Genomic DNA, 23,474 nt, shown 5'->3' with positions numbered 1-23,474 from the left:
ATTACATTTTCACTTAATACCTATTTATTATATAAATTATCATCTTGCCATTTGTAGCTTCAGATTATGTGCATCAGAGAGTGAATAAGAGACCTGAACCAGGAAGAGGCAAAGTTCTCCCAGTGAAGATGATCATCAGCAATTCCTTGTGAAATCTGCTGAGGTTAGCTGGTGTAGAGGAGGGAGACGAGTGCAGGCAGATGTGTGCCATTACAAAGGGGAGAAGCCAGCCATGTGCAAGAAGATTCTCTTAGCACTAAATATCCTGAGGTGCTGTAAAGAGTAAGAAATACTTGGCAATCAAGTTCAGTCTTCCTGAGAAAGGAATTAATTTCATAATCTTTTTGTGGGCCGAAGACAGAAATTGACTTTTCAGGTTCCAATTGCCTATAAAAATCCAAATTTGTAAATTTATCACATTAAAAAAACAAACAAACAAAAAAAAAATACACAGTCCCTGATCTTTCATTTTCCTTAACATGCAAGTTTAAGTACATCCTCCTACTCTCCCAGAAAATTAAGCACGTTAGAAGTGTTGCAATGTTTTCTCCTTTTAAGCTTTATAGGCTTGGCCTTACATGGTTTTAGGTATATAAGTAGAGGCAGGGAAACTTCTTTTTTGCCCCTGAAAAGGATATTCTCAAGGTCCATGAATGATTTCAGAATGGATTATGTTTCCTACTCTGACATACAACCAACTTTTAAAAAATTGTCTTTAAATGTCAGAACATGCTCATAACCACTTCTTACAAAGGTTGTAACGTTTTCTTCAAAAAAACCTACATGCTTCATATAATACAATCTGAGTTACCCCAGAAGCACAGAGAAATTTTCTTGCAGAAGAATAAATAATTTGTAAATCAGCACAGACAAAATAATCCAAGAGAAATACCTATGAGTGGGGTATACAGGAACAGCTCAGCAGTAGGCTGGAAAGAGTTATTTCAAACAGAAGCACACTTTTGTATGATACTAAATAAATAACATCCATTTAATAGTAAAAGTCTGACCTGGTGTTACTTGTGTCTCATATGAGCACATGGAGTTTTGTGGAAGGTAAAGCAGGAATTCCAATGCAAATACTTTAATTGCTCAACCTTTCCAATTTTGACTATATAATCAAAGTTTAAAATGTGTAAGGCTCATTTATGCCTCCAGGTATTTTACATACATGTGACTGCCAGAATTGCCACATCACATTTTGTGAAAGGCTCCATGAAAAGTCAATTTTGAAATCACAAGAGGGAAATGATCCATGTGATAATAAAGAGAGGTGACAAAATACTCTACAACAGTTAACTATCAAGATGGAGTTCATTCTGTAAGAAAATAGTAATTTGGAAACTCTTTACTTTTTAAGAAAGGCAATGCATTATGCAAATAAAATCAACTATGATGTTTGAATATCACAGAAAGATAGAAGATAACCTACAATAGCGGTAAAATACAAATACCTCTAGGTTATCTTCCAGCTCAAACGTACTACTGTGAGAATTGGCACTGTTTGGTTCATAAGATAATACATGGAAAATTGGTTAACAATCTTTTTTTATTGTTTCATGTTTGTTACTATATAGTTCTAGCAAGAGAAGCAGCATAGAGAAAAAAAGGAATTCTTTCAGAAATCACCAATAAATGACTAAAAAAGAACTAGTTTGTATGTTAGCAGAAACTACTGAAGCCTATCTTCTTGCATAACAGAATAATGGCTGTGCTGGGTCAACCAAAGGCTCTGAGAAACCTGTATATTATTTACAACATATGTTGTTTACAAAGTGATCGTTATAATTTACTAAAGAAGAGTAAAAACCACACATAAACATATAGCAACACTTCTCCAGAATACTCTGCTGTGTTGGGGAATTTTTGCTTTCGTATTCTATGCTTTTATGCCTTCCTCTCACAAGCAACTCCATCCCCCTTGACAGTCTCCTCCTACTACTCCCTTTAGTCCCTCAAATGCCTCCAGCATACACCATATTTAGGGTGAAATAACCCTCTCTGTGCACTACACCAAGCTGTATCAGCTGTTGACAGCTGGGGTAGCAGCAGGATGTGGCTCTGCACTATTCCGACTGGGTGGCTGATACTTGTGTATCCTGGTACTTTAGGAAACCCAGCAAATATCAGGAGTAAGAAGAGCTCAAAGCTAGCAAAACAAAAATTAATGTAGAAAATAGAAAGACTTCCTAATACCCTGGAGTACTTTGATTTCTGAACTCAGACAAAGAAATATGCAGAGCAAGCAATACTATGTAAATCAATAGAAGTTGCATTCCTTTTTACTACAGAAGAATATTAGTAACAATGAATTCAGGTCGTTCCCAATTTCTAAGCACACTGTATGTGTTTGTACAGACTCTAAAAACATTGTCTCCTCAGATACCAGCAGAGGTACAATCCGTTTGTGCCATTACTGATGTGGCTGTTTCTAACCGACGTCTGGCCTTTAATGTAGCATCAATACCCATGGTTTAGGAGCTAGCAGGGATATGTGAATGCAACATGCAAGTCAACTGGAACCTACTCCGAAGTGAGAAAAAATCAAGTAAATTAGAAGCGACATAGCTATAAGTAGTGCAGGGTCAAGCTGGGATGAGCTCTCACTGCATGAGAACACCTTGCACTCCGCTATGCCAAAGCCAGAAGACCTATAGTATGTACACAGATATACACTGCAAACAGGGATTTAAATAGTTATGCATGGGTTTTCAAGGAGCAGTCCCCAACACTATCCCTCTACAGCATTTTAAGTTACTTCCACAAGCCCTCAAACTACCATCATATTACAAATTTTGGGGGTAGAGAAGGGAAAATTAACACTGGCCAAACCGCAGTCAGTTCAAATGAAGCCAATGAAGCTGCATTTACTGTCACAGCTACAGGACCAGACTCGCTTATCACACAAAGTTCTGTCTTTTTGATAATGCAACCATGCATCATTCTCTTCCACAACACTCATGACTGAGCAGTGTCAGTCATCCCAAAAGTTACTATATCATAAGCGTGACCCTTACGTAAAGATCTGCCTAGCATAAAGGATCCATATAGCCTGATCTCTTTCTACAAGGAGAGTAACGTGAAGCAACGCTATGAACCACTAGCCTTTTCTAGGAATCATCCCCATGTTTCCCTACTAAAGCAGACCTTTCACAGCAAACAGGACTAAAATACTCTGATAAAGGAACTAAGACCACATAATCTGCACCACAGGTGTAAACCAGCCCATTTTTACTCAGAAGATGATGATCACAGATGACAGTCACTATTAAACAGCGCCCAACTCTCTTCCAAATGAAGCAAGTCAAAAGATTAATATCTCCAGATGAAAGGTCTGAACTCAGCCTCTTAATTTAAGGGAGACCCAAATAATGCTATAATGCAAATTTCACGCAGCCTTCTTTCCTTAAAAATGTATTTTTTAACAACCTTGTGTCCTGTAATTACCAACTGCCTGGTAAGTCTTAGTCAAGATTAATTAAAGAAGTGCAAATAAGTAAGAAACAGCTTTGTATTTTCTGTTAAACTGGCTTCACACTTCTAGAGTTACACAGAATCAAAATATTGGCCAGGTTTTGTTCACGGGGTATATTCCTTTGGGTTATCTGGGCTGGGGAAAGAGTCCCCCCATAGAAAACAGCAGAATGTATTTTACCTCTCCACACCTGAACTCAGCTTGCCTATACAGACCTTCAACCCTTGCTGCACTGCAGTCTTTAATCCACAAAACTCAAGTGCCCTTCTTTTGATACACACACATTGAGAAAACAGTAAAATATTTCCATTCAGCAGAAACTAGATCAAAAAGTACTGTAGCTCTTAATTACTTAGATACTAAATGGTCCCTCTCTAACAGAAATGGATTAAGTAATGCATAAGCACTGTGCAAACATTGTCCAAGAAAGACCTAACAGGGGAAGACAAGTTTCCTAATTGGATATTGTTATTTTGTCAAAAGAAACAATGAGTTTTGACTATCTTTTTCCCAGAAACAGAGGATGTACAGAGTAATATTTTTAGAGGCTGCCTTTTCACTTTTTATAAAAGCAAATGCTAAAAAACTCGCAAAGATATGCAGATTTTAAAGAGGAGCATTCTGCTGCACACTTGGGCATAAAATAATCTGAAAAGCAATTTTTCTAGCTGTAAACATCCATTGAGAGGAACAAGTTTTGAGGATTTTGCTTTCCTTTTGCTTCAGAATTAAATGGAGAATGTTTTGAAGGAAAGGTGTCCCCTGGCACAAACCCCACCACCCCTACAGCCACAACACACCACAGGAGAGGAAATCAGAAAGTTCTCCCTCTCCTGACACTGGATGCCAGCCCTGCCGGCTGAGTTGCAAGCGCCATCTTGCTTAGATGAAAAGATCACTGCTTCACTGGCAGAGCAAAATGGATCACTACAGAATTTAATTTGTGAGAGTATATAGCAATTAAATGCTAAAATAGACAAGCTACAGGGAGCTCTCTCAACTGGAGAGAGTAAATTAGAAACTATGTCAGTTAAAATAATTTAGACAGTCAGATAGAAGATTTGGAGGACGGTATGCAGGCAGCACGATCTGTGCTGAAAACTTGTTTAAAAGCAAATAATGGTTCAAGGTATCCAGAACATTATTAAGAATTATGATGCATTTGAATGGAGAATTTAATGTTTAAAAATTTCTGCATATACCAGAACAGTCTGAGCCCTAGACATGAGGACTGGGAAGGAAATAAAAAATATATATAAATGTTGAAACAGCTACACTTGACTCTATAAATATATATTTCTGATGCTCACAAAGTGACCCTTGTCCTTGTCAGAACCAGAGCCCTTGTGTCAATTTATTTATCACATTGGTAATATGTTAGGTTTAGGCTAAAAGGTTACTTCAGAAACACCAACATGACAATTTTTTATAACACGTCTAGATTGATGAAACATTATACAGGAAGCAGAACACACCGCTTCTTACTTAGCACCAGTAGAGACAATGCTTTCAGTAAACAAAGAGAAAATACAATATGCTGCTACAGCTACTGTCTTCTTATGGTCTGCTTTTAGGACAGCCCTACGAGATTTCACTAGCACCCTGAGAGACTGAGATATGTAGTGAAAGGTTCTTTCTGACCAAAATCATACCTATGGGTGTGTTCAAGCAACCTGCTGTGGGTAACAACAAACTGTTCATTTTTACAGACTAATCCTTTGCATTCACAGACTCTGGAAATCTCCAAAGATTAACATCATATAAGAAGTTCAGAAAGTGAAATCATACCTAATAAATCGAGGTAATTCATCTACACTAAGCAAACTACCACCAAGAAAATTTGGAGGTCTTGTTTTGCTAACAAAAATACTATTAAGCTTCTTGGACAACTTCTGGACAGATGGAAAAAAATGTGCACGACCAAAATTTTAGTCAAGCAAATTATTAATAGACTATGTGTATGAGACAGGTTTTTCCTTCAAAAGTGGGCTTGATGCTTATGAAGAGCAACAGAGGAAAGTTTACAGGTGGGCTGGACAGTTTTAATAAGTAGTAGAGAACTATAGAACCCTGAAATACTCAACATTGCAAAGGATGTAGGTAACTGCTTTATGTGTCCATTTAAAAAGTCTTCATTGCTTTCTCCTTTAGACTGTTTAGTAAAACAGGAACACTTCCTGAACACTCTCCCACAGAAGGATGCAATGCAACTGATAACTGATGTTGAGAAACATTTGGTCTAGTATTTGTAGCTTTTTTCCTCCTTACTCTTTCAGATCGCTTCCTCTAGAGATGCTGTGCAAGCTTCTCTTTTTCCATTAAGGACAGGTTTAAATTTACTGTTAGATGCCTTTGATCACCTGCTAAACTCTGTCTGTCCTTATGCTCTATGCAAACACTACTGTAGCTTTGTAAAAGTACATTAATTTTGGCTTATCTTTGCAGAGATACTTATGTTGTACCACTCAGGAGCCCTGGAATACTTGACTATCCCGTACCACTTAGCAGCGACAAAAATCACATCCTTTCCTGCAAGGCCTAGAGCCCAACATGCTGAGCTCACTAATGCCCTAATATTGGCTGGTATTCTGCTTCCCTTTTGCAGCCATTTGCTCTCTCCTGTTGGGATCACTGCATGGTAGGGACTGTCTGTTCCCTTCCTAGCCCCAAATGCTATAGCAGCCAGTTATGTGACCACCTTTCCTGGGCCTGCTAAGGTACATAGTGCAGCTATGTGCAATCTGCGTGTATTACTACATAAATCACTAGTAAGCAAAAGCCATTGAGATGAAATAATTTTTAGATAGCAAAAACTGTAAGTGTAAGTCCTACTGTAACTCCTGTACAGAATTTTAATTTTGCCGTGGATGCAGGACAAAAGCTCAAGGAAGCTCGGCCAAAGTTGGCAGAGTAACTTGTTACTACCAACTGGCTGTTTAAATCCTCAAACCTTTGCTCTCAAAGGAGCAGATTTAAAGAAGTCTGGGCTTGAGCTGCTGCTGATACATGGCAGGTGAGACTGGCTGTTGGGAAAGGCGCTGCACGCAGGGCTGGCAGTTTGGCAGAAAATAATAGTCCTTCATTTTCTGCGATCTGTGTGCCACTGAGCTGGATCCTTCACAGCATGCTGTCTGCCTCAGAGCAACTCCCGTGCTCTGCTTCGGCTGGGGCACTTCCAAACAGTGTTCCCCCTGGTTTCAGTTTATTTTTCTCCCTGCTTTTGAAGTGTTCATTGTATAACAGCACAGTACTTTTGTAGAGTCAGCTTCAAAACAAAGTAGAAATACAGATAAATTACCTAATGCTAGAAGGGGAGAAACAGCAGATGATAAAGTTGGTTCCTAAATTTTTAGCTAAAACTGGAGTAAGAAACACCTATTATGCGAGACTTCCTCCTTCCGGGGGGAGGATAGGGGAGTTGACTCAATAGCCACAACTTTGTTTACTGCTCAGCAACTCATAACTCCACATTTTTCCATGTATTGACTACAGGGACTCACAGGTTGTTTCCTGGTTTTTTGGTTTTGGTTTTAAATAATAGGCAATACCTGTTATAAAATCTATATTTAAGCCCACCTACCAGTGCCTGGCACTTTAGCTCTATTTGCCTGGCAGGAAGTTTCCATTTTTATGATTCACTCTATTGCTCACCTGCTCTGTGCAGAGATATCCCATGAACAGCACTACTGAACCTTCAAATAGTTAGACAAGAGAGATGTCCAGTTAGTGTCCCCTGACAGAAGACAGTCTTTAGCAGAAAAATAAATTTATTGTTGGTTTCAGATGTGAGAGGCCCTTCTGTTGCTTACAGCTTCTTTTCACTTTCCATTCTAGCCTCTAGATTTCCTTATTCTCTCCTGGTGTCACTTCAAGACCCAGAATCTTTGACATTAAAAAGGTGGGTTTGAAATAATACCTCAAGCTCAGCAGTGAATATTTAATGTGAGTTGAAAGGTCTATAGCTCTATACATCGGGCCGTGCCTACCTGCAAGCCTTGTCCTGAGGAAACAAATGCTGTGCAGGAAGACACACATGATACAGACCCCAGAATTAACTCCAGATTATTTAAACAGACTCGCAAACGTAAACACATCATTCAGCTCCTTTGTCATCTCCACCAAGGAAGCAACTTTGAGGTAACACTCATTAAAGAAGAAACAACGTCAAAAGATTAACTGCTCCAGTGACCTTACATACTTTCATTCACCTTTCCAGAAAATATTGTATTTTCAGATGGCTTATAACATTGTCTAGACTTAATTATCTATCAAAGATAAAACCAGTTTAAATGGGTTTTATAAAATACCAGTGTGTCATCAACCAGTTATTATCCGAGGATAACTTCCAGGGAGCGACTGCACAATATTAAATGACATACAATTTGCAAGGCTTATGACACAGAAAAGCTTTTAACAGTGTCAAGCGAGGATGTTATGACTCTTACGTTATATTGTTTCTGTACTGGAAGTTGGACCTTAACTTGAAAAGCACTGAATGAATGGATGGATGGTCTGTAATGCCTGGTGGCTGTGTGCTGAGCAGTGAGTGATGCTCACACAATGACCGTTCTCCTTGTCAGAACCAGAGTCCTTGCATCAAATTATTTATCATATTGGTAATATCTTATGTTTAGGCTAAAAAGCCACTTCAAAGAAACCAGCATGATGTTATTAGAAGTGAATGTCTCAGTTATTATTGGAGCACCAATGTATCTCCATTATTAAATTCATGACTGTGCTTTTTTTGTCTCTTCCCTCTTACTCACAACTTCACTTAAAGCACGTGCCAAAAACATCAAAATACATAACACCAAGAGGACGTAACACAGTTGGAAAAGTCCCCCAAACTATAGAGAAATTACTGGACCTGCTGGTGCTGCTCCCTCTTTCTCTCCTTCCCTCTCACTGAATTTCCCAGCTACCACCCCAGAGGACACGCTTCAAGACAACTGTAACTCTTACAGCTCCGAGGCTGTGATACCAATCACAAAATTCACTCTGGAAGAGCTGGCTCTTCAAGGAAGTGTCTTCGTACAAACATACAGTTCTCTTGCCCATGCCACTTTATTACTACTACTTTTATCCAAACCTGCAGCTCAGTATCAGGGACAAAAACTCCAAGAGACAACTTTAATATGCAAATCTACTCCAGGCTGTTATCTAAGAGCAGTGTGGTTTGCAAGTGATGGTTCCTGTGTGCAGCACTCCTCCCACTACAGAGCAAAGAAAGAAAAAAAAAGTATTGACTCTACGGATATAGCCAATGCTGTACTGCTGACGTGGGATCTGAATCTGACATATGCGGGAAGAAGCAGGGGGCAAAGGGTAGGTATATAACTAGGGTAAAAGGGAGGTAGCTGAAAATTAAGATCTGTGTGAAGCTAGAACAGGGGCATGCTCACGCATGTAAGACAACTCAGCTGTCACACCCTATGCACACACAAAAGTGAGAATAGTGTATGGTGCAGGTAGAGTTACTTTTATATATATTTTTTTTTATATATATATATATATATATTTATAAACAACATAATCTACATTTTAACAGCAAGGACAAACGCAAAGCATTCCAAAATGCAGCTCTGCAATAAACATAAACCTCAACTTTTCAAAAAGCCCATCCATCCCTCCAAATTTGTTTCAATAAGGGAAACAGCTAAATGGATTTCTTCTAACTTTGCACTTCAAGTAAAATTCACCTCAAGACTGACAAGCATAAAAAATTTCAGTCGAATGTGTATTTATTTTTTTTTAAAGCTGCAGTAGCCTGAAAACAGGGGCTTGTAATGAAGCTGCCCCATCAACCATAACCACACTGTCACTACAGCAACACAATCATATTGCATGTGCAAAGAAGCAATGCATTTAACATTTTCTTCACTGTGTATTATCTTTTAGCTGAGTTTGTCACAGAGATATGTGGCAGTTCCCTGCAATACTTATGAATATATGGCAAGGCATACAAGAATCCATCCATGTCTGCTTCAGCACAGGTTTGTCATTTTATATTGTGGCAAATAACTTAAAAGGCTCCTCCCTTCTCTTATCTTAGGTTTCTGTTAAATGTTGTTACAATCAAGAAATAGAAGTCCTCCCAGGCAAACATCTCAGATCTCCCCATTGCTATTCACTATTACTAATGCACATTACACGTTCAATTCTCCCTTGCTGCTTCTATGAAAAAGCTCTTGTCAAAAACAGATTTCATTTTTTCTGTGTATGCACAAATTAGTTATGGATGATTAACAAAGCATTCATTCTTTTATTTGCTTTGGCTGAGACTTGATCTGTGTTACATTCATGTGAAGGAACCACTTCACTTTATGTTGATTAAATATGAAACACTGTACTGTTGATAAAAAGAGTTGTGTTCAAGGCTGCATATTATACTGACAAAAGATGCGTGTTCTTGGGCTAACATTTTCTTAAACAAGTTTTTCCAGATTTTTAATTGCAAAAAACTTGATACACCTTTTTTTTCTTTTTTTCCTTCTCACCAAGTACTGGGCAGTAAGAGCTTTATGTCCCAAAGAAACTGGCTGCAGTCTTAACAAACAGCAATAATTATTGCATATTTAACATAATAGAAAGGAATTTCAAATTCTGCCCCACAATTTGATTTCTTTAAACATAACTTGCATTATAAAACTTATCCAAAAAAAAGACTGCAAAAACTAAGTAGGACAGGCAGCAAATCCTAATTACAGGATTCCTCTATTACATGAGAAATATAATGAAATTGAAGATGTATTGGAGAAGTCTTATGGAAACTCATAGCCAGTTATAACTGAGAGTTTGGCCCTGATCTGGCGTTACTGACTCCAGCTATCACCGGATAACACATGTGTAAATGCTCGTCTATAAGGCCCATAAATCCTCCATGTCCATTAAACACAGTGATACAGCGACACCAGAAAGGATGTACTTCAGTTCAGGAAGGTATTTAAGTGCAAGCCTAGCTTCAAGCATATGACCTACTTGTAATTAAATCAAGTTAAAGAAAGCTATACGATTAAGCACCTTGTTAAAACTGGGAACAAATTATTAGCCCTTATAAAACAGGAGATTCTATCTCGGGGTTTACAGCACAGGAAAACAAACGTGCAGACACACGCGTGCGCACAGAGTATTATACATACTTTTGCAAGAGGGGATTTATTTTTAGTGTAACTATATAGCAATAAGTGCAGCTCTTACTCAGGTTAGGACGAGGCCTGGCCACAATGACTTCTAAGCCACGAATCTCATCCAGGCAATGTGGTTTCATTCTTTGCTAAACTTCCAACAAAGATTGGTATCATACCTTAATAAAACCTCTACTAACGTCTCCATGTCACAAAAATAAGTCTCTTCAGTGTCTTTCTGAAACATCACCAAAACCAAAGCATGAACTTGGGGTTTTCATCTTACTACCAAGGAGAGAGAGTCCTACCATAATGTAAGGCTGGAAACAGCCCAAACCAGTGGCAACTTGATGCAAGCTGGGTTCAGCAAGGGTGGCTAGTGCTCCACACAGAAGGCGGCGATTTCTTGGAGTGCCCCTGAAATACCACAGCACTGGATGAGAGGATGGCAGGAGAGGAGAAGGTGGAAAGCTGGTTCTGATCCAAGCAGGCTGCCACATGGTCTCCGAGCAGCAGATCTCTGCTCCCCGTGAAGGGACATGGTTGTTACCTGGCAGCTGTCTGAAGCGCTCAAGACCCGTCTGGAGGAAGGTCCCTCCAGTGCTGATACACTGCAGGTAGGAGGACAAGAAAGGGCCAGCGAAGGCAGCCAGGTCCATCTGGAGCAGCCATGCTGCAGTGCAAGGTGTGAGCTCCTGCAAGGCACGAGAAGCAGGAAGGCTCAAACAACACCCTTTACTCCTCATCACCCTTATCCAGAGCAGAGGTGCAAGATAACAACTCCTACCTGATGCTGCAGCTGATCAGATAGCGTCTTGACTCCCAACTCATCTCCTACCTGCATCCCACTTTTCCAGCCACATGCTCCTGCCTTGCACCAGCCCTGGCACTTTGCTGGCTCTTCTTTCACAACCTAGTTCCTCTCACTAATCCGGCAGAAAACTCATCCAGAAGAAAAACCCACAACATTTTCAGTTGGGTCAGGGAGATGTATGAGCTCTCCAAAGGGCAGATGAGCACCAGCATCGTGCACTGAAGGGGCAGCAGCACAAAGCAGGGAGCAGAGAGGAAGGAGCAAGAAACCACCCATTTTGACAGCAGCAAATCGAGAATGGTTCAGTCATCACATGTGGTTGCATTTTCAGGCTCCATAGTATTTTATGGAGATTTACTCTTCCTGTTCCAGCCTGTGTGTATATTCAGCTCCCTGTCCTTGCAGATAGGGGATTGTTGAAGTGAAACAAAGACTTTTTTTTTTTTTTAAGGTTCCCCAAACAGATTTTTGTCTTTACTTCAGGTCACATAAGAACACACAAAAGGGCAAAGCGATAAATGCCCAGATGGATTTCTTGTCTTTATTTCCACTCTCTGGAGTAAGGCCAGACACATCTAAGTAGTGCACTCTGTTCTCTTCCACTCCCTCTCAGAAATTATGGACACTTTCTCCTCTGCAGCCAATTTCCTCCTCCTTCTCTGTCTGGGCACAAGCTTAAAGTACTACAAAACAATGTTCCCCTGTTTCTCTCCAGGGCCCATTCTCCATGCATCTACACCAGGCTCTCTGAGCCCTCCCAAACCTTTAAGGCTTTAAGTTTACAGATCCAGGATGAAAACCTGTTCTCTCTGCTCCGATTCTAGGAAAATTCCACTCTCTAGCCATTTTGCATATGAACTTGGCTGCACTCATTTTCTCAAGGTTCATCCACTCCACGGTCCTAAGGGGCTGCCACTCCTGACGTTATTAGCACATTATTAGCCCTATTCAAATATACCTGACACAATTGTGTAGCTGACTCAAAAAATATAGAAATATTTCATGGCACAGAGCCTCCCTAATCTAAGTCTGAAACTTGAAATTGGGCATTGGCAAGTCAAACACCAAGTATGTTGCATGTTGTTCAGCTTCCCATTTATTTATAATATCTACATATATTATTATTAGACTTGCACAAATTATAATTCACAAAAGTAAGTGTTACAAAGTAAATATCAGTTTCAAATAATCAGTTTCTATACATTCTTTTAAAAGATCTTATTTCTCCACATTCCAGCTACATCAGGAACATTCCTGGAGTGTTACAGGCACAAGTACTGTCAACATTTCTAAAGCTCCCCTAGAAACAACTTCACGTGTGTACAAAAAGCAAAGACATTGCTAATGGTTTATTTATTAACATTATCACGTTGCCATCTAAAAGAAATACAGGAATAAATTAATAAATACAGAGTATCTTTAATGAAAATATTTTCTTCTCTACTTCTTGGCTGTGATATTTGATCCATCCATACTTAAAAACATTCCACAATAAAAGCAAATAATAAAAAAAAAATCCAAACCAAACCATAAGAAGACTTAATCTCCTAATTATTGTTACTTAAAAACACTTACGAGACATCTGCATTAATCAATTATCAGAAAGTAGTGCTTCAGTCCCAGGTAGTTAGCAATAGCACTCATATAATACTACAGGGAGCTTCATGTTTTGTCAAAACTAGAGCAGGAAAAAAATGAAACTAAAAGGCATACTGGACATGTGACCTACAGGACTTGGATTATTACCTCTAAGCTTATTAAGAGTAAAAGCTGTCAGTCAGACCACCCCACAACCAGGGAGGAAAACTAAGATTACTCAGCAGTAAAAGGCATAAAAACGAGATGTGTATTCTCAGAACGGGCGAAGGCAGAGAGAGTGAACCACAGACCTGCTTCAGCTATCTAGAGTGGTAATTGGCTCACAAGAGCAACTACCACGTTAAGGCATTATCATTATCTAGCTCACATAACTGGAAATTCACGCTCTGTTCTTTAAATTGGCTTAACCAGCAGCATCTGCAGCACTTTAATTAATTACAGCAATTGGCGTACGTTAAAAGTAGATGCACAGATCTGAAATGATAATGCCCTGTGAGTAATAATTGTAAACCAGCATTAATCCAGATCTATCCTAAGCAAAACCAAGGGTACACTGTTGTGCTTCAACTGCACAGAAAACAAGCTTCAATGTAGTAATCATTATCATCTGTCCAGGTTCACCAGCAAATACTACAATTCTGCATGACGCTCTACATTCAATTAGCTCAGGAATGCAGAAGCTCACAACGTGCACAACAAAAATCTGTTCAGGTTTGATGTTGTCAAGTCAAAATCAGTCAGGCACTTAAACTTGGGTTTCCTTTGAAAGATAAACTTGAAGTTAAAATCATAACAGAGACTGATGACCACTACTTATTTTTAGTACACTCCTTATAAAGAAATACAGAAGGCAGATATCACAGTCGGCTCAGAACAAAGTTTTCTTGACAGCCATTAGCGTCACTTCAGTAAAAAATCCACAGGCACTGTACACAAACATGGTTTGGTTTTTTTCCTGATATCTGCAGCTCTAAAATACAGTAGAATTACTTTAAAAAAAAATAATCAGAAACAAGGAGTTAAAAACCCCTTTTGTTCCTTTTATATACAGCAATTCGAAATCTTTACTTAGAAGAAAATAATTTTTTTCAAGCTTGACAGTGAAATCCACGTGCACATCCTGGACACATTTAAAAGCTGTTCTGTAACAGACTTCTTAATACCATTTCCAGTCAGAACACAAAACAACACTATCAAGATTTGTTGTGACTTGCTTCATATTCATACATAATTCAGGGGTCAAAATACCTGGTATGAAGGTTATTACCAAACCAAATCTGAACTCCCCATTTATCAAATACAAGTTTTATCTTTCGTAGCAGTGTGAAAGAATGAAACATAACTTTCTTGATACTTGTAAACATGTAGTAGTTTTGAACATATTTTTAACCAAGAAACCCCACAGCCATAGACTCAACTAAGGGATGACTGGTTTTAAGTTGCAAAAACTTCAACCATCTAATACAAATAGATGCTACATCACAAAATATGCCTTTGTGTAATTTTGTCCAACACCCATTTTCTGAAAGTACGCCTGTTTTCAGTGTAACATACAGAACTAACAAGGAGGCAGAACATGAGCAAGGGAGCGAGTGCAAGCCCAAACAGCTAAAATACCAGGGCTGATGCAGCGGCAAAAAACAGAAATAGCAATCTGATGTAGCAACTCACACCAGAGACATTCAAAAGGCAGTCAGAGGAGAAAAATACCTTTTCTAACGCAGCAGAACTCTGGTGACGGTGCTTATATACTCTGTGCCTAGTGTGTTTGGGCTAGGCAGATGAAGCTTCACTGGTATATGTAATTTTAAGACATGAATATCTGTGCTCAGATATACTCTGATAACAGGTTTATCTAGGGTGCACAGAAAACAACTGCATGCACAAATAAATAGCTGCACACTCAATGTAATCAGGTTCATCTCCTGAGTATCTACTTATAAATACTAATCTAGAAACTACATGGGCTATTAAGGTGCCAGACTCTGAGGAAAAAAGGCCACAATGCAGAAAAATATAAAATAAATTAATAATTCGTGTCTAACACTGATACTTATTCCACACAGTCACTCATTTCTGATGCAGAGGGATCACAAGTGCACAATACAAGTTATTCGTTGACTAAATACCATCACGAAATGCTACAATATAAAGGTTGGAAGGATTAACACAAAAGGTCCCACTCCAAGACAAATGTCTCCTTCATAGTTCAGTTCACAGCCATCATGATTGTTCCATCAGACCTATGATTCCGAAGCACTGGGTATATACCTGCTAACCAAACACGCCAAAGACTTTCAAAATCTCTTGTTGATACTGGCATATTTTTAGAGGCGATTTTAATTACCACCACGCCAAAAGAGACTTTCTAAACACAGGAAGATCACCAAGTAAGTTTCCGCTTCAAATCTCAGGGTCTTCTGAAACAACTTCTACAGAGGATTTATGAATTTGGCAGGGTTTACATCCCGCTTCCTCGCTTCTCCTCCTTCAGTCTCTCACCTTTCCCAAGCAAAAAAATACTAAACATGCAACAAACTCCCCTATTTTTAAATATATCATATTTGCAAAAGCCTTACACCATTTAATTGCACATTTATGTAGAGGCCACTTTAAAAATAAATGCAGAGAAATTAATTCATTAGCATGCACTAAAACACGTTGGGTTTTTCTGTAACAATAAAATTACATGGTGATTTTCAAACAAGCCGTAAGTACTAGGGGGAAAAAAGTGCAATTCATATTTCTAAATATATCTTTGGATTTAAATATTCTTCTCTAATAATTATGCTGTTTCACACGTTCGTACATTTCAGAAACTATCTGGGCTGTGTTTATCTTCTCCCAATTCCATTTTCTCAAGGTACTGGATCTTTTACTTCCAGTAACAGACTACAGTATGAAATCCTAAGATTTCTAAAGGAGAAAGGGTTGAATTTTAGTGCAGCATATTTTATCCTTACTGGGATGGTAATTTTTCTACTCCCTCTACTGGCATACTTTAAAAGCAAGGAAAGAAAAACCTGAAGGGCGTTCCAGCTTGTAAAACATAATGAGAAAATATTTTTTGTAACCTCAAAATAATTGTTCACACAACTTGGCAAAACATTAATCTCAAATCCTGGGGATTTTTAAGTCATCAGCAAATTTTTGGCAGATTTCTTCGTTGTAAAAATTAACAGCACCTCAAAATAAACATGCTGGACCACTTTATGTTACAATTACTATCAAGCAGTCCCATCACCTGTCACTGCTCAGATCAAAACAGATCACTCCCTAAAACATACTATATGGCTAGTAAAAGACCCTAAGAGCAATCTATGGAATATAACTCTACATGGCTACCACAGGTCTACAAAAATGAGCAAAAACATCCTGAGCTTAACAAGTTGCTACTTAAATGTTAGACAGTGCTCTGTGAACCATTTTATATTAAAATTGGATAGTTCTAGACATCACACATACAAGAAGTATTGTTTGACACAGTGCCATTTTGATGATAAATTGCAATCTACAGCTCAAATAATTCTACCCAGGGATTAACATTTCAGAGGCTGAGCCAGAGATTATGTGCGTGGATCTTGAATTTCATCATCTCCCTTCGGCACAATAGCTTATTCTTCCTTTTTTCATCTATTCTCTCATGAAGGGTCAGGAAAGCTTAGCCTTGCTGTTTCATTCATTTCATCTCTACATTAACCAGATACCTTGCAGTCTTTAGTTCTTACATGTTATTCCATTACAAATACTACAGCTACACTGCACTATGCTACGGCTAATGAGGTATGTACCAAATCAAAGGGTGCCATCAAGTGGTTGTAGCACACTACCAGTATTATGCAAAGTTAAGTGTTCTGCAGCGGGTTTCACCAGGACACCCTATACAGGGTGGATTAAACTCTGCCATAATTTAAAGCTTTGGGGAAAATTCAGATGCTAGAGATGGTGATCCCACACGATTTCACCTCCTTCCTTTTAAATTCTAAGGCTTAGCCTAATAGCCCGCACCACCATGCAGGAGACGTCCCGGGACTGTTTCGGACATTGCATGCTCAGCTACTCACCACTGTGCACCAGAGGACAAGTTAAGAACAGCCTTATTAACCTCTGAAAAGCCTCCCAACTAGCAATGGGACAAGAAGGGTGCTGCAGGGTGGAGGTTTCACACAAGATGGGGAGAATAAATACAGTTAGTTGTGCCACCACACCCAGTTTCAAATCAAATTAGTTACAGATTACTTGTTATACTGAATTTGAAGACAATGTGAGAGTTCTTCCCTGCAACGATGGTGATGAGTATCTTCAGCATTACTCAGCAATCTGAGGTAAAAATGACTTTTGATAGATAGTTCTTCAGCACAAGCGTTCAATCTAACCCAAACAATTGGCCTTTCCAGATGAGATATTTCACAGCCAAAACCCATTTCATATTTAACCTTTTTCTTCTAATCCATATACTATCAGCTCTAAACAACAGCCCATTACTCCAACTCACCTTTGCCTGGCAGGTAAAAACCAACCAACCAAAACCAAATCAAAAACCACTTTCCAGTGCACTGAGACAGATTTTTCCAATGAAAAAGAATGCTGCCTTTCTAAAAACTGTGGCAACTTTGCTACTGTAGGAAAAAAATTTTGCACGTGCCATGGGACACAGAAGAGTTTTGCTTGGTGGGGATGAGATGAGACTGAAGATGACCCAGTCATGTCTCACCACAGCATGGCTATCCACACCATGACTTCCAGAAACTCAGCTGTCACTTACAGTAACACCGTCCAGCACTTGCAAAGAAAATGCCAAGAAACTGTGATTTGAATGTAACTGATGAAGACAGACACAATTATCTATATTTCTGAAAGGGTTTGGCTCCAAAGTATAAAAAGCTGAACAGCCATGACCACACTAGCACAACCACCAACTTAAGGATGTAACTTCAACCATATTTTTCCTGTGGCAGTGACAAACAAATGTCCACACTCAAGAAAAGCTCAAGGCAAATGAGGTCCAAATTCTTCTGAGACTGTTCCCATCTGCCCAAAAAACTAGCAGCAATGTTCCCACATATGGTCTGTCTACGCAACGTGCCACCAGCTTAGGCAACCACTCATAATTTGGTATGTCTACCACTGCTGCTTTGAGGAAGTGTACAGTTACAATGCATATGTGTTAAGACCAATAATGAATTTTCATTAACTGCAGAGCAACACTCGTATGGTGGACCAAAGACAACTGGAATTTGTAATGCAGAAAGAAGTCAGCCCTTAACATTCTCCATGTTCTCACTCATAGCTGACTTCACGCTTCCCCGTGTTCCCCTTACACTTGCTCACTTCAGTAGGTCAGCCACATTCCTGATTCTGCAATACAGACCCTTCACAGTAAACCTGTACACAAACTTCCAAAGACTGAACTAGAGGTTGGAAAAGAAAAAAAAATTAAGAAATTACCAAGAACCAAACTGAAAAGATGCCAAGCTACTTCCCAAAGCATTGCATGGTGCATAAGAGTTACAGAAATTTAAAAAAAAGAGAGAAAGAGCTTGGTTTCCACTGTAGCAGCAGAGAGCTGCTTCCTCCAAAGGGGAGACTGCAGAGAAAAGATGCAGAGGTAGTGATGGAGTAGGCTGCATTAAAGCCAGAACTATTTCACCAGGTCCAGGTGAAACACCCAAATTGTTTTACAGATCTCAAATATCCTTTGAGATAATACTCTTCCTCAACAGCATCCATACTAGTTATTTATGCAGTCTATTTATTTAATACCTCAAATCCTTCCTAATAAATGAGCTTCTTTGGTTATGATATATAATTAAAGTTATATAACATGAATTAAAACTAATTATGGAGAAGATTTATACAGATGATTCATGGAACAACAAGCACATAAACTTTATACTAATTCTTTGCTGACAGATTTTTAGGGTTATTTTCCAAATATTCCATTTTGTCCTTTCATTGACAAATATATAGACAAAATCCCCTCTAACTCATCACGGTCATTCCTGTGGCTGCTCCTGGAAGCAAACACCTGATGTCTCTGTCATTGAGGGGTTTGGCTCTTACTGGAGCTACTTCGGCAAGAGCGTTCCCTTGCTCTTATTCCACTTTGGCCCAGCTACAGCTCATTCTCTCTGCTCCCGTTTTCCCTGCTGCCCACATTACCCAATCATCTCCCTTCATCTCACCTTTCCATTGCAGACAATGGTTCCTTATGCAGCAACATTAGCCATGTCCTGTGTCTTGTGCTTCTCATTTTCAGGGAAAGATATATTAAAGGACAGAGAATACCAGAATAGTAGGGTTGGAAAAAAACAACCACCCAGGGGTGGGGAAGAGAGGTGAAAAGGTGTAAGGTTTTGTCAGAGACAGATTTTGATGGTACTTGATTTCTGTGTTCTTTTAGTATTCTTTTCTAAATTTATTTAGCAGTTAAACTTGGAAAGCACTAACAAATCTCCCATTCCAAACAACTTCTCACTCTTCATCAGAAAAAATGCAAATATAATTAATTTCCATTTCAGGGTCTACTTTACAGACTAAATTAAGAGAGAGGATTCTTCACATAATTTTCAATATCATGTCTGATTTGGTAAATATTGTATGTGTTTTTTGATTTTTGTGCAGTGCCTTCCTGTGACTGGGGACTGTTTTCATGGAGCTGTTTTGCTTTAGGACACAAAGCTATAGAGAGTTTCCTACATCTTATCCCTTGCTGAGCAAAATGCTCTTATGGTATAAATCATTAAAACTATGTGCAAAACCTGAGGGTCTTTAAAGAAAATCTCTGAAAACTAGTAAGCGTATTTACTTTTAGCAGGCAAAGTGCTCGAAGTCAGACCCAGCAGTTTCCTGTTTCAGGCTGTGCAACACAGGGTATTAAAACAAACTCATGCTCAGCCTGCCATTCTGGCAACCTGCTACCCTTCCAGTAAGGACAGTCTGGTTTGTTCTCACTTCTGGTCTACAGAAAACACACCAGAAGCACAAATATTACTATTTAACAGCACAACATAATACACAACTGTATCATCTTCAGGCTCTAAATTAATTGTGTTTGGTGTATTATTACATTTTATTTTTCAGGCCACTGGAAAATGTAAGAAACATTGCTTAAGCATAGACCACTGTGCTCACAATAGCAATCTTTGAGCTCAGGGTTGCAACTTTGTATGGGTCACGAATTTGGCAGAAATTCAGTCTAATCTTATATTTATGCTAGTATGTGGAACCACAGAAAATATTGAACAGCTACAAGATGTCATTTTATGGCACTTTACTCAATGCCATTTTATTCATGCAATCTTTCCAGCCTAGTCTCAGGTTGCCACCACACCTAAGCTAAACCAGAAAAAGTTCATTCATGCTGCCTGTCAGGATTCAAGAAGCAATTTGGCCCATATATAGATAATGTAAAACAATGAGAAAGGAGAAACTTCACATGAAAAAAACCAATATGACAGTGCAGTACCAAGTCACATTGAAGAATATGCTGGGAGGGAAAAAACCTGAATGAAATGGCATCCATTAAGTTATGGAGGTCAATTAATTTCCATTATATTAAACTCTATTAAGACAGCTAACAACCAAAGATAAGAGGCTAAAGGCAGTAACACTCGGTGCTATTACACTGCCAGATGGTTTTCCTAATAACAAAAGGTTTTCAGGAAGCCAGAACTCTTTACTTTTCTGTCAGCTGGCTACTGTCCTGCTAGTGACCACTATTTTTAAATAGTATGCTCTGAGTTAAATTACAACTGCTTGCATGTACAATCCTATCCAGTTACTTAATGCAGAGCTACATTTTACACAATAATGGATATTTTAATTCTTTTTTGACACATATTTCCATACCTTGAGCACATGCAATTGCAAGGTATTATCTCAAATCAACCAACATATTCAATTGGACTCCCAGATTATCCACTTTTGAAGGTGACTTAAGTAAAAAATATTTTTCATTAAATGCATTGCCATTTTTTCCATTTTCCACACTGAGTATTTTGTACTACATGGCTGCAACGTATGCTGTCTTAACACTGTATGGCTACCAGGTCAAAAATGAGATTTATCCATCATAATGTTGCCCCAGACAGTGGCATTTTACATAATGATATTCTGAACTGCATCAAGAGCAAACACATACCCGTGACTATATGTAAATGTAAAAACACAGTTAAGACATAAAACCACAAAAAAAAGTGGCAAGCTGAACAAGCTTAAAAGCAAATACTTTTCTATTAAAAGGCAAGTTGCTTGGCTCAGCTTATGCCTAGAGTATGATTAGAACCCCACTGTAAAACAATTACCAAGATACTCTGCTGTATTTGATGTCTAAAAAAGAAACGACCTCATGCAGACTCTGTCTCTTGTGTGTGCTGGCAAGTATATTTTACTGCTGATTTTCTATGAATAAACATATGCTAAGAGTGGCTGAAACACACTGCTGCTTTTAAACATGCCTAATGTAGTATTAGAGGTTCATTTCCAAAGCTGTCTGCCTTGTTTTTCAGCTTTCTCCCTCCAGCTGGCAAAGAATACCCCTGACAGCAAGTCTGACCAGCTGTCTTGCACAGTACACTCATCTATAGGAGATACATTCTTCTAGCAGGAAATAACCCTCCCCAAAACATAAACAAAATGGTTCTAGCAATTTAGAAAACTGTTGTACTTTACTACTGTGAATCAATAATAACCATATAAATTATATGTCATCAAACTCATTCCATTGTAAATGTTAGAGTGTACCACATGTACTGAGCTTTATAAAGCTGGAGCCTAATAGCCAGGCTGTTCTGCCCAACACCCAGCAGCCTCCTGTCTCCATCTTCCATTTGCGAGACCCTCTCCTGTAATTGTAGCATAAATATCAGAAAACGTCTCCTTTTTTAGAAAATTTTAAACTGAAATGCTGTAATATAGTTTTCAAAACTGCCATATCACCTGCTAAATTACATCTGATACAGATCCACTTAGTGCAGTTACTAACACAGCATCAGAAAAAACATTATTTAAAGGACAGTTTGGGCACTGCATTTCATTTGGAAGATAAAGATCAAATAACAAAAGAAAATTTTCATAACTATTTTTGAAAAACACAGTAGAGTTGGATGGACTCACATTTCTTACTCTATTTTACTGATTCAAGATAAATAAGGTATTAAAAGTATAAAAAGTTAATTAGATATTAAAAGTTCTTTTAACAATTCATCTAAAATTCTCATTTAGAGAAGATTTTTGTTATCTCACAGCTTTGGTTTAATAGATTATTACATATAAATGATAAAAAGGATTATTGGTGGCCCTAATTTCAGGTAATCTGGGCACAGTCTTGTTTTGGTCAGAATAGAATGTCCGTTGCAGACTAAACAGCAGTATGGCATGAGCCAACACCATTTGAAGCAACTAGCAGGCTTCACTTGGGGATATATAAATTGTCAAATGTAAATGAATTGACAGAGCTGTTCAGAAAAGATTACACAGCACTTGCCCTCACAATGCCTACCTCAAACCAGGACTGCTACTGCCTCCTCTGCGTGCTGTGCCATACAGAGGGAAAAACACCCATAAACTTCGCAGTCTTTCATGCCTTGCTCATGTAACACGTGCCCTAAATACAGGTGGTAATTTACTTGTCCTACAGCATTTGGTGTAAAATTTCTCCAGCAGAACTCATGTGCAATCCACTGCCATTATCTTCTGTAACTTTCAGAGAAGGTGCCTAATCTAAGAGCGTTGTTTAAGTAAGTGACCCCCACAGGGTCGGTCTGGACAGACAGGAGACTCACCCACTCCTGGACATCTACCCTAAAACAGGATTATTTGCTTTGTGCACAGGGCCCTCTCCCACTCCTTACCAAAGCTGAGACCCTGCCTCTGATTGTGTTCTATTTTTAGTTAAAATTGCACAGAAATGCCATTGTGGTGCGCGCAAGAAACAACGTGTTACTGAAAAAACACAGGATCAAGCCTCCTAGAACAATTTCCTACCGTGTCTCCTTCAGAGCCAGGACAGCCAATCAAGATGACAATTTCTGCAAGTTTTGCTCCAAAAACCTAATCTCGGAGATTTCTCAACTAGAACAAAGTGCTAAATATTTAATGTAACCAAAAACTAAGAGTAAAACAAGTTTTCTGATTCTCTATTACATTTAAAACAGAGCAAGACTGAGATGGCTGACAAAGCAGCATTTAATTCCTAGCTATATCTAGACCAGAATACCCAGCCTAATTTACACAGACAGTCACAGTTCACATAATCACATACAGCAGAATATGACAGGGGAATTAAAGGACCAGGAAAGCATGTCTGAACTATGAGCTTCCTGCTCTAAATGTATTAAATGCAGATATTTAATTCAGAAAAAGGCTAACCTAGTCGGTTCTTATTTTAAGCAAAAATTTATTTCAAGCAGAAAATACAAAACGAATGATAAAGCTTTTTTGATTACTTTTTCTTAAATAA

General features: G+C 38.7%; 1 protein-coding gene across 9 annotated transcripts in view; it reads right to left on the bottom strand.

Moving 5' to 3' along the window:
* EHBP1 (EH domain binding protein 1) overlaps window positions 1-23,474 on the bottom strand; it is a 225,677-nt gene that overhangs the window by 140,284 nt on the left and 61,919 nt on the right. The window lies entirely within an intron of this gene.

The sequence above is a fragment of the Haliaeetus leucocephalus genome, unplaced genomic scaffold (genome assembly GCF_000737465.1).
Source record: "Haliaeetus leucocephalus isolate CR32 unplaced genomic scaffold, Haliaeetus_leucocephalus-4.0 Scaffold450, whole genome shotgun sequence".
Lineage (NCBI taxonomy): Eukaryota > Metazoa > Chordata > Aves > Accipitriformes > Accipitridae > Haliaeetus > Haliaeetus leucocephalus.
The sequence above is the reverse complement of the archived record's forward strand: the minus strand, read 5'-3'. Positions and strand labels throughout refer to the sequence as shown.